We start from the raw sequence: 15,084 nt of genomic DNA, 5'->3' as shown, positions 1-15,084 counted from the left end.
GATTTAAGGGCCCAACAGCCAGCACCCCCTAAGAGACTGGAGGAGGAGGGAGGAAGGTTCCTGCAGCTGCCACAGACCTGCCCACACCCTCAGGCAGCAACTGGGCAGAGAAAGGGACAGGACTTGGTCCTTCCCCAGCCTCTGCTCTTCAGCACTGCGACACGTTTGCATCCACTTGCAGCTACACCACGTAATGCAGAGGACTGTTTACTTTGTGCTGATCTGTATCAGGTGAAAAATCACTGCAATTTAGATCTCATTTGTTTATATAATAAATGATTTGTTTATGTTGAACTTGATGCTTTACCTCAGCTACTTCAAATTTCATTAAATAACAAATCACTTGTAGGACCATGCCTAGGTAAGTCAGAAACAGCAAATCTGCTACACGTGCCCTCCTGTATTAGCACCCAAAGCTCACAACCACTTCACCGTGTTTACCAGCAGAAAGAAATGATTTCTGTGATCAGCCCTTTCTGAGTGTGTCTGAGACTGATTGCAGGTGCTTTTTTCCAGTGCTGATTTAAGCAAACATTGCTCAACTTGGATCCTGCTACTTTTACAACAGGAGGTGGGTGGGGAAAGCAATGCTGGTTAATTCTTGTAGTGCTGAATTTCAGTCTCCTGGGGAAAACAAAAGACCTAACTGATCTTTGATGTAATTCATCTGAGCATATGCCAAAGTGTACTAAATTGTGTAAGAGAGGATAATAAGTAACTACAGTGCATGACAGAGTAGGAATAGAGCACTGCAGAGTTGTATCGTGCTGCTAAATCAGGTGGTTGGGTCAGTTAATGCATGAGCTCAAGGCTGAACATCAGTCGTGGCAGCTGGTGAGACATCCAGCAACATGGACACCACGTAACTCAGCTCCTCCATTGGGTGGGCATGAAAACAAGAACACTGAAGAAATTTCTAGAAATAAGCAGTGTTATCAACCATGTCACCCTACTTATGTCTGATAAACTAGTAAATATTACCATGACATTTCATCATGAAACTGGTTAGTATTATCTGTCTGGAAGCTAACGGATATATCTGTAAATTGGGTTACAAATTTGGCAGAGGACTACAGCTATTCCAGATTTGTACTACTCCGAATTACAACAAAGTTGCCTTTCCATCATTTCTTAGTCTGAGAACTACAGATTGGATACTAGAAAGCTTCTGACTTTCCAAAACCTGGAGTACTGCAAAAAACCAAGGAATTTGGTTGGTGGTTTTTTTTTCACTCTGATTTCCATAACAGAAGAAAATATTCTGCTCTTTTTCCCCCCAGTGGTGGTTTAATAATAATTTCACCATAAAGTAATACAGCAGCGCCTAAATCCTAGGAAAGATTTTAATCTTTCCTAAATTAAATTTAATTTTCCTTAACAACTAAGAAATTAATGAATTTCTGTTCCAGTAAAGCTCACAAATTTTTGTAGTTTGGAAAAGTAACTGTTAGTGTTTAATTTTCTAGAAAACACATAACACAAGAATCTCTCAAAGACTGGTGTGTATATTCTAGTCAAACCTTTCCCAAACATACAGAGCACTCCTTGGTTCTCTTATGTACACAAGGACATTGCAATTTTACTTGTTTTGTTTTGTGAGGGAAAACACACCAATTTCCTTCACAAGAATAGCACAGCTATTTTACAGATAGGATCATAAAATACAATTTACTCTTCAGAAGCAGAAATTACTTTGCATAGGTTAATGGCATGCATAAGGATATGATCCTCCATATACTCCTCTCTGGATTCCTTAGCAAATCTGTAATTGTCTGAATCATTAACCATTTGAGGGCTCTATGCACAGAATATGAAGTTACTAGTTGGATAAATTCTTTGTCATTGCTGGTTTCTAGCAAATGGAAAGTAGTGTGGTAGGTAGGTGCAGGTAACTAGGTGGTTAGAGAAAGTAAACCAGCTAGCTAACTAGGTATGTATTTGGACAAACCATAGAAAGATGTACTTAAAAAGCAGCCCAAATTCAATAACTTCTTGAACAGATCCACTCTAGGGAAACAGTGGCTTTCTAAATAATACAGTACATATTATAAAGGGTCACATTTATACTGGCTTTAACAGACCCAGGAGGGAAACTACAGTAGTTGTCTTTGATCTATTGGCCTATATTAAACAATGATGTGTTGGAGCATTGGGAAATGTCCTAATTTATTCCTGGAAAATATGCACGCATATTGTCAGATGGAACATTCTTTATAGTGCAGTGGTCTATTATGTGGGAAGAATTAAAAAAAGAAAAAGGAAACAGAAGTATGTCACTTGTCCACAACTGAACAGAATGGCTGGCTAAACTGCTGAGAAGCAATTTTGATTGAACTTCTTTGCATCAAGATATTAACTTCATTTTCTCCAACAATATGCTCCTTTTTAAGCTCAGAAGCAAAGTAAAATAAAGGGTGCATAATAAGTACCTAACTTCAGATCACAGCTATTATAAAAGAAAATAAGACTTCCCAGTAGCTATTAAAGTCTCACAGGTACAGACAAAGAACAGAACGTGAGCTGGTGCTCCTGAATCAACAGCCAGGCTTGGAGGGCTCTTCCAGTGGACTCTGGGGCTTGGGGCCCAAAGGTGCCACAGAAGGAACTTTCACAACACACTCATATGAACTTCATTAGGATCTGAGCACACCCATAGAATCCTTACATGTTTCTGGTGGTAGTGTTCACAAAGTTCACAAATTTTAGAGCACTGCAACTAGAACTATCTGACCTGCATCATGAACTCCACACTCATTCCAGCACATATAAGACTTTTGGTAAGACGTGCTAATTAAAAAGAACGTAATAAACAACCCTCTCCAAGACTGACAGAGAGTCAGCTCTCTGTCAAATACTGCCTATGTCATCCTTTTTCACTTTTATAGAGCACAAATAGCAAATATAAGGAAAAAAAAAAAAAATCCTTTTTTCTTGGTGTTTTCTCCAGTAGAATTTTCCCCCTTTCCTCACCAGCTCCCGCTGCACTGCAGCATTACAGTCTGACAATACTTTCTGTAAGGGAAATGTTGCACATCTGCTTCTAATCAAAAGAATTTAATAATGCTCCATCAATGGAGGCAGTTTGCATTTATACCATCACATTTATTTTTTTTTTTTTATAAGAAAGGAGTGTGAATATTCGCTGCTGGCCAGAGTAGCTGTGGACATGAATAGCAGTCTAACAGCCTCCCTCTGCATACAAAAAGCACATCCCTTGGTACCAGCTGAAATTCTAATCAGAGTTCCCTCTCAACACAGATATTGTAGGTGTGCTGTGCTAGTCATTTCTGTTATTATAAACGACCTTTCAGGAACTGAAAAAATTGTAGCTTGTCAGTTGAGACTTGTAATCGTTATCCATTCAGCTAAAGGATTTAACAGGCCTGCTTGTAAAAGGAGGAAAAAAATAGATTCCCTTCTCACTAATCTCAGAAAGACACAAGTGGTCTAAATTAACAATTACCTTAGACATTGAGGGAGATTTCTAATAACGCTGTATTAGAATGAAAGTTAGTATATTCTGAGGGGAATTTAATAACCACAATCAGCCGTGGCCTGACCAGAATATGTGCAGCAGTTCGATTACTGAGAAGCAGCCGTGATTCCTGTCCCCCCGGAGCACCGTCCAAAATGAGCCCAGTGAACCCCTCTCGTTGGTTATAAGTTTAGTGGAGGCCATTCGACCACGCTGAGGGTTCAAGGGGCACATGAAGTAACACGGAAAGGTCCATATCCCAAAGAAGCTAGAGGCCACACGATAAATTTACTATAGAAACAAAAGCTGCTTAATGTTCTGTGTAACCCAAGAGGAGTTCCGTCACCTGGTGTTGTTATTGCAGTTTTAAATTGAAAGTTATTTTAATATAATCCCTTATGATAACTTCAAATTGCTTCTTAAAATGTAGTGAATGAGAAACACGGTTTAAACTTTTGGATCTTTAACTACGTATTTATACGTGTAAGCTGTACAACGTGCTTGTTGCCTTCTTTGCATGAAAAGGGAACTTTGTTATATTCATAATCTAAAGTATGAGTTATATTATTAACACTTCAAAATATTTAATAGCCTTTCTAGGTGATAGCCTATATTAGAAATAAACATTCAGGAATAATTCACAGTACAAGCAGATAACTATGAGATAAGCAGTGAAAAAAAGATAATGAGGAACATGATTAATATTAAAGTCATTGGACTGGCCTATTGGGAAGGAGAAGGGGGGAAAAAAAGGTAACCACCATTAAACCATAGACTTGAAACAGTAAATCAACTTCAAAACAAAACAGAGAAACCTGAACTGTCTGAAAAACCTGAACTGTCTGCAGGTACCTCTGCTCCAAACAGTATTCCTGAGTTATCAGCTCTCAGTCTGGGCCTGGGCCTGTGCCACTGAGGCTGCGCAGAGCGCTCTCCGCCCACGCCCCGCTGTTACCGCCGCTGCTCCGGGCCCAGCGCCGCCGAAGCACGTCCCGAGAATCGGAGCCGCCTCGCCTCCACACCAAGCACTTCATACTCTAGTAAGCATTACAAAAAGTATGAAGTGCTCTAGGAAGAATGGCTGTGTAATAAAAGTATAATTGAAATGGCTCCACTGCTGCCTCATTTCATCACTCACACTGGCCTCTGCTTGTTAAATTTTAAGATCTCTTGGGAAACCAGCGCATAATATAACTACACTCCAGAGTGTCAAAACAACCACTGCCGTGATTTATCTCATGCATAACATCAAGGTTCTATTTGAAAGTAAAGATTTTACTAGTTAAACAATTTATTAAACTTTCAGATGTCCCTTAATTTAAAGACAGTAGCTTAAAACTTTTGGAGGAACTTGAAGAATTTTTAGAATTCCAGTTGTCTTTGCCTTTCAGGAGTGTATGAGTCTCCTTACTCTTTTGAGTATCCAAACTCATTTAAAAAAGAAAAAACTAATATGGGTTTCTTGAACAAAGATTGTCCTTAGAAAACAAAATTAGTAAGGCAACTAACAGAAGAAAAAATTCAAAGAAATGCAAAATCCAATGAGAAGCTGGAAAGCTCAGGAGGGACTCTTTACAAAGGCTTGTAGTAATAGCACAAGGAGTAACGGGCTCAAACTGGATGTGGATAGATTTAGATTAGATGTAAGGAAGAAGTTCTTTACCAGGTGTGACAGTAGTGTGACACTGAAACAGCTTGCCCAGGGATGTTGTAGATGCTCCATCTCTGGAGGTGCTCAACACAAGGTTGGATGGGGCTTTGAGCAACCTGGTCTAGTGGGGGATGTCCCTGCCCATGGCAGGGGCCTTGGAACTAGGTGATCTTTAAGGTCCCTTCCAACTCAAACCATTTTATGATTCTGTGAAAATGGGTTGTTACTACTCTTGTAGCTGACTGAGGCAAGAGATACCTGGACTTCTGCACCTCCTTGATAACTTCACCAGCAGCTACAATTAAACTGTGGAAAAATCTTTAAAACCACCACTAGCCTTCGTAAAATTCCTTCTACCTCACACCCCATTGCAGCAGCTAACATTACCACAGAGCCCTTCTTGGTTTATATTTCTAAGGAAAAGTACCACATGCACAGCAGCAGTGCTGTTCCTTCATTTGCCCTTAATTCCCCCTTAAACTCTGCCACAGCCATATGATGTTACCTATAGGAAACACACCGTAAAATTTATCTTGTCTAGGCATAATTAACAGTTATACATTTATTTCCTCCCACTGCACAGAGAAGCCTTGAATGCTGTGTAGTAATGCCTAGAAGTCAGTAATAGGCCATATAACATACAATATTACTTTTCGCTTTCTGTTCAAATGGCTTACTGCAGCTATGGAAGATTGATCGTTTCCAGTGTGCTTTTATTCAGAGGCAATTTCTTCTTTGTGTTAGGAAACTGTCGCTAACTCCAAGGCAAGCGCCCCGACAGTGGAACATTCAGAAGAATACTGAAATGATGATTTAAGCAAGTACTTTTTACACCCACCTGTCCTCACCTCATAAAAGCTGACCAAAAGATCAGAGCAGGCTTAGAAGTGACCAAGGGCAGCTTCCCTTCCGGATCCCAGACCTGCTATTTTGTTCAGTACAATGCAGCCACAAGTACACGTGTGCCAGAAGCTCAGGCACTGTACGTACCGTGATACCCCAACACTGTAACTCAGAGGAAAAACAGCAAGAGGACACAAATTACAAGGGAGATTAAATCATCTTTCTGAAAAACTCGCCAGCAGTAGGAGTAGACATGTTGGTTTTGTGTTCTTTGTTTTACTGTTCCTTCCCCGTAGATCTATAAAGTGCAACCCTTAAGTTATGACTGCTGTTCATCACTTAGCACCCCTCAGTTTATTCTAGCCTTGACTGGCATAAAAAGAAGTGTGTTTCCTAGGCACTGGTAAGAGAAGAGGACAGCAGGCTGTCACAGTTAAATTTGGTTACCAATTCCCTTTCATTCTTCCAGCGAGTGCTGATCATTAGTCCTCAGCCCTCAGAAAGTGGCAGAACTGTCAAATAACCACCAGATCTCTGCATAAGGAAAGAGGCAACTGGAGCCCTGTGTCCTCACACTGGTAACACACCCTGTCTATCCTCCCTATTTTCTATATAAATTTAAACAATTTAAACCTTACAGCCTAAACCAGATTGGGGAAGTAGAAATCAATGTAAGCTTTGTTATTTTAAGAAAGCAATTCTAAAGAGTCTGAAATATTGTCTCTTTAAGATTTCAGTTTGCATTTTCATGCAATTGTGTGGTGAATTCTTTAGCTGTAGAAGAAAAACAAATGAAGGAGCTGTGTGGACTTTCTGTGCAATGTTCTCTATAAAATGAAATATATCAGTTACCTGACTTCCACTTTGCATAAACAATAGTGCTCATTATTTAGGGAAACAAAAAAAAAAAAAAAGAAGGTATTTTTACTGTTACAGAATCTAAACTTTTTCTGAACTCTGCAGTTCTGTCAGATGGATAGACTGTAATGATCAAGATCTCAAGGTCAGAAATATAAAGAACAGAATAAAACAGTAATTTCACACTGTGTAACAGTCTCTGAGAATACTGGTCCCTGACATATAATGCCATGAAAGAAAACAACGAACTTTCATTTTTGATTTAAAGAGTGTAAGTTTACTCAAAGGTGCTTTGCTATCCCCCAAAGTTTTAGAGCAGTATAACCAGCCTTTACCACTTGTCAACATTTAATAGCCTACACCCCAGTGATTGATTTTGTTCAATTGGATTTTTTTTCTCTCCAACTCATGTATTTAGCTCTTAGCTGCAGCAGGTTGACAACGCATCTATCATAGCTAAACAATCTTATTCAGAAGCATTTATTTTCTGCAGCTATGTTTGTTTGGTCTTCTGCTATATCCATTGTTTCACATGTTCCCACATACCAACACAGGTTTACGTTGGGGCTGCTTACACAATCACATGAGCTGGTTTGTACCTCCTCTTCGTTCTGCATCTCTGCCCTTACCATCCTGACTGCCACCCTTGCCTTCTAAGGGAGCTTAGTTTATTTGGAGAATGAAGATCCCCGATTAAGGACCAGCACAAATATTTTGGTAGTTATTAAAAAACATCTTAAATATTCCTGTGCTCATCTCATTTAAAAGAGGTCATCTCAAGACACTTCTTAAGTGGAATGAGAGCTCTCCTATCTAAAAAGGTAGTTGTTAAAGTTTGAAACAATTTCAATTATGACCTCAGATAATTCTGTTATCTAAGTGCAATTGATAAACATTATTTAAATGTAGTGTCAGTCACGTTCCTCGGTTTCTAAAACAAAGCATATAAAGAAAAAGAAAAACCAACAACCTTAATGACAGCAGCTTCTGCTCAGTTCTTTCAGTGAAGCACAGCTATAGGTAAAGCTTACACCTGAAGAGCTAAAGTGTGCTGCCATGAGGGGTGAAGCAATTCAGCAAAATATACAGCATAAGTTGCCTGCAGTCTCTTAAAGTGATCCATATATCACAGGGCTTCACAAAGCTGTGGGACAGACCTAAAAAAACCCAAAAAGTCATAATTCTGGAGTCTATTCTGAGCTTTGTCTATCTCTGAGTGTGGAGATACAAAAGAGGGAGTTAGAGCCAGTACAGAACAGTGCAGAAGAGGATGTGTGTCTGCATGGAACCTTCTAACAGCAATCTTTCTGCTTTGGAAAAACTGCACTAGGTAATGTTTTTAAGATGCTTCTTAGAAGTGAAGCCCCACCTCATCTTTAGGAGGATAATTAGGAATTATCTTTCATCCCACTGATAGTTTAGTGAAGGTAGGTGTGCCACACAAATTACTTGAGAAGAAGCCAAATTAAATCATGTTGTTTGCAAAACCTAAAGTCTGTCAGGGTCTGAGTACTGTTCTGGAAAGTATCATTAACGGATTTGTAGCCCACAGGATAAATATGACTAGCAAGTAAACTAATATTTGTGGAATATGTGAGGAGCAACTATTTCACATGTAGGAAATGTACATTCTTCAATAACTGCCCATCTCTTAGCTCTCACAGGTATTTCCCAGCTCCTTCTAGGTAGTTCTACCACGCAGATTTATTCCTTATAAATATTGGTTTACATTCTGAGGGCCAAAAATATTTTTTTGACATTCAGGAAAAGTGTGCTCTCTACAGAAAAGCACTATAAAAAACTTGATAGAGAGGCTGCCCAAAAGGAGTGCAGCTGTCAGGCACAACTGCCTTACTTGACAATGGCTAGCAAGTGAGCTTCATTCCTTTGAAGAGGAGAACAGCATTTTTCCATTAAGTGAACTCTTGTATAATACAGCAGCATATCTCTGCTTCTAGAGTCTATGCAATGCTTGCTACCCATATTTCCAACCAAGTTGTTTACTTTCTCTCAAATCTTCAACTTGGCAGAGTTTGTGAACAGACTGCCACTCTGCCGAGCACGGTTCCACAAATATGAAAGAAAGAGGCAATTCTGAAGGAAGCACATCTGAAAGAAGTAAGATAAAATAGTGATGGCACAATTATTTTTATTTTATCAAGTTGCTGTAAAACTGCCAAGCCCAGAAGCCTCCCATTTTAGCTGTGTTCTGAAAAAGAAAAAAAAAGCAAGCTACTCCCTCACTGCTCCTCTTTAAAAAAACTCCAGATGCTTCTGAGTCACAACACTTGTAAATGCTGAAATAGAAGGAATGAAACAGATCACAAAGCATCATTACTTTTACTTAAACAGACAAAGATCTGTGCTTGATATATATAGATGAAAGCAGTTAAAAAAAATGACCAGAATCCAAAAGCACCAAGAGTCTTGCTCTTGTTGAGACCTGCCTGCCTTGTCCCATTACCTCACAGGCTCCTGAGCAGGAAAATAAAAATCAGTGGATGCAAATCATAAGAATCCACTGTGGATACCAATGGTTTTATGGATCTTAAGAAATGACCCTTAATGTGCAAAAAGAAAATCTAGAAGAAAACTGCAACATGCACATGACATTGGATCACTGTAAAGACCAGGTTTTCCTATAGAAAAAAGTACAAGGAAGGTACAAGGAAAAGCCAATGAAATAGATGAGAATGGGCAACAACCTCACCATTCATTCCTGATTACCTAGACTGCACTTCTTTTCAGAAAAGGAAAAAAAAACAAAAACAAAAACACACCCACAAGATCTATGAAAAGCCTTAGGTAATAGCAGTCAAAACAAGCCACAAGTTTTAGACCTTGTTTTGACTTATTTGTATGAAGTTATCAAACAGAAGAACCACAAGGTTTACTCCACACGCTTCTGTCATCATGCTTACACCAATTACAGGCATGGCCCACCACTGACATACCTGCTACAATGACTCTTGGCCTGTGGAAAGCTGGCTAGGAAATGATGTATGTGTGAAGTATGAGGTAGAAAAACATACAAAAAAGGCTGAACCCATTTTAAAAGCATTCTGTAGTGCACGTTGATCCATTGGCACTGGCTATCATCTTGATGAAAAGCCACCACAAACCAACACAAGTGTAAGATGTGCACCTCAGCTGCAGGGCAGGCAGAGAGCACCTTATACTTCTCACTTTCTACCGAGTCAATGCTGCTACAGGCTCAACCTGGGTTCCTTCCTGTAAAACCAGGGACTGGATGCTCACAGTTTACAGCTGGGTTGCACAGAAATACCTGGAAAGGTGTTCAAGACCCTCTAGCAAACATACATTCTGTACTAAACAGAGAATAAAGAAACGGTATTTTATCGTGTTATCTGAACCACAGACCCAAGAACTACAGCAATTTGGAGACTAAAAATATAAGTATATACTATTACCAGATAAACAATCAGCACTAAAAACGTTCCCATATGGTAAATACTTTGGGAATTGTCAGTACCTCAGATTAGGATGATACTGCCCTGAACACCTTGAACTGCAAAACTCAGCACCTGGAACTACTCTTGCCCATTGCAATAACTGACTGTGGGCACCTCAGGAGAGGATGTTTCCACAAGTGGTGCCAACTTGACTATTTAACACGAGTCTTTGCCCAAGAGCAAAGAGGAATTTAGAATAAAATCCTGAGGGAGACCAGCATCACAAAAGGAAGGCATGACAAATAAAATATAAAGTGCAATTTCTCCCTCGATTTGTAGCTTACACCATCCACATTGCAGCCATACAGTGAAATTCATCACATTGCAAAGTACTGTGCTACTGGTGAAAATTTATGGATTTAAAACCAAAGCAGCAGAATATGCATCCTTTCAGGAATGATGAATTCTGCTACGAACACCAACCACTGTCACAGTGTTTGCAACATTAATTCCTTTCTGGGTCTTAGCTATTCCTAATATCTGTTAGGCTTAGAAAAACAGTATAATGCTCAACAAATATTTTTACTATCCTTCTGTGGTATTTGGGAAGGCACAGAGGTATTTCAAAACAAAGTCAAAAAGGTAAAGTTTTGGTCATCATTTTCCAAATTACAGTTTCAGTCTGGAGCACCAACATCTACTTTCTGGAACTTGGCATTCTTTTCTAATGTCATTTTCTATTATGTAACTTAATAAATAGACAAACCAATTAGAACCAATTATTAAAATTTGTATGCATAACAGCATGGAAGAATGTTGTAGGAACCTTCCAAATGAATTTCATAGATAAGAAGACTGACATACTAAAAAATTACCTTCCATCATCAAAGCAGAGTTAGCTGTTAAACAAAAATATGTCTAAGAGAAGAAATGTCATTGAATTTCATGTCTAAAATTGTTGTATTATACAAATCTATTTCAAGCATCCTCAGAGTTAGCACATACACCATGTTGTTATCTGTGTCCTTGAGTCACAAGCAGCAGACTGCAGGCTGCATACACCATTTCTGTGGCAATTGATTCCAGGTCACCATCTTTTTCAGACCCCCTGTAACTTGCCTCCAGCTGTTAGGGAAACTTGGGCTGTTGGAAGATGACAGAGGCAGGCTCAGTCAGATGGGCAGAAATGGCTTGGGATCACACAGCTCGAGGCAGCCACTCCTGCTCTGCAGGAACATGAGCTGGGAGAACGTGTGGCACAGGGATCTGGAAGGTCTTATTTGTTGAACTGCTTATCAGAGGACATGCTTGCCTCCCTACATGTTGCACAGACTCTTGGAGGTAGATCATGGGGCACATGCATGGCAACCATGTGGCCAAGCTGGACTCCTATGCTCCCAGCTCAGCAGCACAAACTGCAATCAAAAGCTATCACAGCAGAGAAGAACTCCACACGCCTTTTTTTTCCTAATATATACATATACACCCCCTCCCTATTTCACAATCCCTTTTAGATGAAGATAACCAATGCAATTTGAACAAGAAGCACCATGCAGCTTTGCTTGCCAGCGAGCCCACGAGGCACAAGCCCAGGGATGAGAAGTGTCCCTGCTCAAGGCTGGTGTTGCTCTGGGTTAACAGCTCAGCCCAGGCACAACCAGCAGCACCACGGCCCCTGCCCACTCCACGGGCAAGACTGTCCTTCCACCAGCTAAAGTACACACGCTGTAAAGGAAAGGTTGGACCAGATGATCCTCAAGACCCCTTCCCACCTGGTATTCCATGATTCTAAATGCTGAATAGAATGTGATAATCTTCCCTTATAAGCCTCATTATTTATTGGATTCTTTCTCAAAGGCAGATGGAGAGAACAGTGGTGTTAATCTCATTTGGGCTTTCAATGGATGCATAATATCCATTACCATATAGCCACTGGGGCACCACGTTGGACTGTATCTGCTTTATATGCAATCATTTGCAGCCAAAAAATTAATCAGCCCGTAAAATATCCTTCAAGAAAAACAACTGATTTCCTAGCTGAGAGGCTGAGTACGAGGGTAAGTGACCTGGCAACAGCAGCCCTGAGCCAGCAGCCCCGCCACGGACACACCACGACAACCGTACAGCTCAACGACTGGTGAAATGACTCATTTCAGTTCAGCAAATTCAGTCCAAAAATATTTTCAGCATTGAGGATATATGAACTATGGTTTGGTCAGTGTGCACTGGGGGCCCACGAGCATTTGTGAATAATTTGTCCCTCTTACCTGAAAGTTACCACTGGGTTTCAGTCTTCCTCCATCGTATCAATACTGAAACATCCATTGTTACAGAATCATGACCAGGACGGACACCCCCAGGTGAAGAGCCCACACGATGCATCTAGTGCCTAATTCTGATGTTCCCTGTGACAAGACTTTATGGCAGTGCCTGTGTTTGTTTTCCAGGAAAATAAAATTTTTTTCACTAACTCATCAGGATGCAAGAAGATGTTCTTACTGAATGCTGTAAAAATTTATTATAAAACAACAACAAAAAAAAACCACACCAAAACAAAACCAAAACAAACAAAAAAACCCAATCACACAAAACCAATACAAAAAATCAACCCAAACATGCCACCATCAAACAAAAACACCACCAATAAGAAAAAGTGGTTCCAAGTTTCCTAAAAGCATAGTGTGGGAAAGAAAAACCTCAGACTAACAGTTGCAAACCCAACACTTCCAACAGCTTTCCCTCAAACACTTACTCTTCAGGCACAGGGCCACACTGGAGCCAATACCATTTTTAAGGTTTAAAACACACCAGCAGAAAGCTTTTCTCATGTTCATGCTTTCCAAAAGCTTTTCAGACCACTTCTCATAGTCTGAGCTGCATAAATCCATCAGCTTGAGCGGAGGAGAGGCCAGACCTGTCCCCATGCACAGCTCCCAGAGATTGCAGGTAACTGCTCTGCCAGGGACAGGAGCTGGGCACGGGGAAAACAGGCACCTCGATGAATCACGCCTCGTTTACGTTTTCTGTTTTAAGATTTATGCATGTTGAGCACAGCTCAGACCAAGTAAGTTACAGTCCAATGCAACTTAATGATTTTGCTGCTTGGCACCTTCTCCTAAATAACGGGGACGTCGCGGCTTTCGCAGCAAAGGGGGGCGATGGCAGAAGAAATATCGTGGGGATGAAAGCTGTGCCGAGCATCCCCGTAGATAACGGAGCACCTCGAAGATCTCATCTACATTTTCTGAAAGCAGGTCCGTGGTGATTTACTTAGACACTGACAGGGCTCTCCGCATCCCCGAGATGAAGGAGTAGCTGTCTACCTGCCCTTTTTAAACAATGCATTGGATATTTCACTACTGAGTACCTCATCTCCTCCACCACAGCGTATGGCCGGGGAGGATAAATCAGCTGCCTGTGCTGAGCAGTGCAACTCCCTCCCGTAGCTCCAGCCTGATGCACGCTGACAGGAGGCTTGCTGGGGTTACCTGTTGGCGTGCACACTGGGCTGAATTTCCAGGTGATGCTCTGCATCTGAGCTCCCCGCTCCTGTTACCGATTCTTTCCTCATTTACAATGCTGTTCAAGTCTGTAATAACAGCCCTGACATGTCAGAAGCGAGGGGAAGGAAAAGATTTAACAGTGTGAGCCAAAGAAATTAGGCAGACAACATCGCTGTCATGGTGGATAAAAAAGGAAAAGATGTTCTTCAAAGCCTCGGTGAATGACTTAGAAAAGATTTCAATATTTCAAGGTAGTAAGGACCTGAAACCTTTACTATCCCCCAGCTTCCACTCATACACTTTGACATTTGGATTCTGAAAATACATGGAACAATCTGAGAGAGACAAACATGCAAGTGCCCGTCCTCAGAGATACAATACCCAGAGCAACCAGCTTTCTGCCTCCATACAGCTAAACGCCTGAAAATACACTGAGTAAACTGCATGGAAACCAGCTGTAGAGTTCTCATTTATTTTAATTAACTCATAAGAGAACTGTAGCTTAGCTCAGAGAGTTTTTAATCATAGAATCATGAGCTGGTCTAGAAAACAGACAGGTAAACTTAAACGAAATGGGAATTTGTTCTGCCTTTGTAATGGTCTCCTCTGCTGAAATCAATAGTAAATTCAGTGCTCACAACTCTGATATCCTGCTTTTTTTCTTATTTTCTCTGAGTGACTTTTCAGCTATATCAGCTACTGACTTCCAATGCTCATACACTATGGCAAAACTAGACCTTGAAAAAATATGTATTGATATATATATATGAAGCCTGTCAAATGTATCAAAATCTTACTAGATTAATAAAAATAGATTCCTTCCTGTTGGCTGCGTTATCTAAGCAGCCCAGCTCCACTTGAGATTAGAATCAAGTTTTTGTTTGCAAACATCTTTACATTAAATTTCACTTTTAAAATTTACAGTTGAATACTCCCTGTGGCCTAATACATATCCTGAAATATTGGTAATATATGACATATTGGTATTCTTCATTTCCATATTAAACGGAACAATCAGGGAAAACCATCATGAGACAGGAAATGGTTAATGCTAATTTCCAACTAATAAAATGCCTTTCCATTAAGTTACCTTCCAGAGCTGTTCCCTGATTTTTGGATACATTATTTGTATAAGATGTCAGGAATACCTTACAGATTATAAGCTAGAAACATGGCTAAAAATGAAGCAGTCTTTCTATCAGTGAGAATCCAGGTTTGTCCCTTTTGGCAGCCCAGAAGTGCAGAAGTTGCCGCTAGAAAGATGAGATGTTTATGAAGGCATCCAATATAATTATTTTCAAAGTGCAATAATTAGTGTGTTTTTCTCTTAAGTTTCTTAAT

The sequence above is a fragment of the Merops nubicus genome, unplaced genomic scaffold, assembly GCF_000691845.1.
Source record: "Merops nubicus isolate BGI_N331 unplaced genomic scaffold, ASM69184v1 scaffold5625, whole genome shotgun sequence".
NCBI classification, from domain to species: Eukaryota; Metazoa; Chordata; class Aves; order Coraciiformes; family Meropidae; genus Merops; species Merops nubicus.
Note: the sequence above shows the minus strand (reverse complement) of the source record.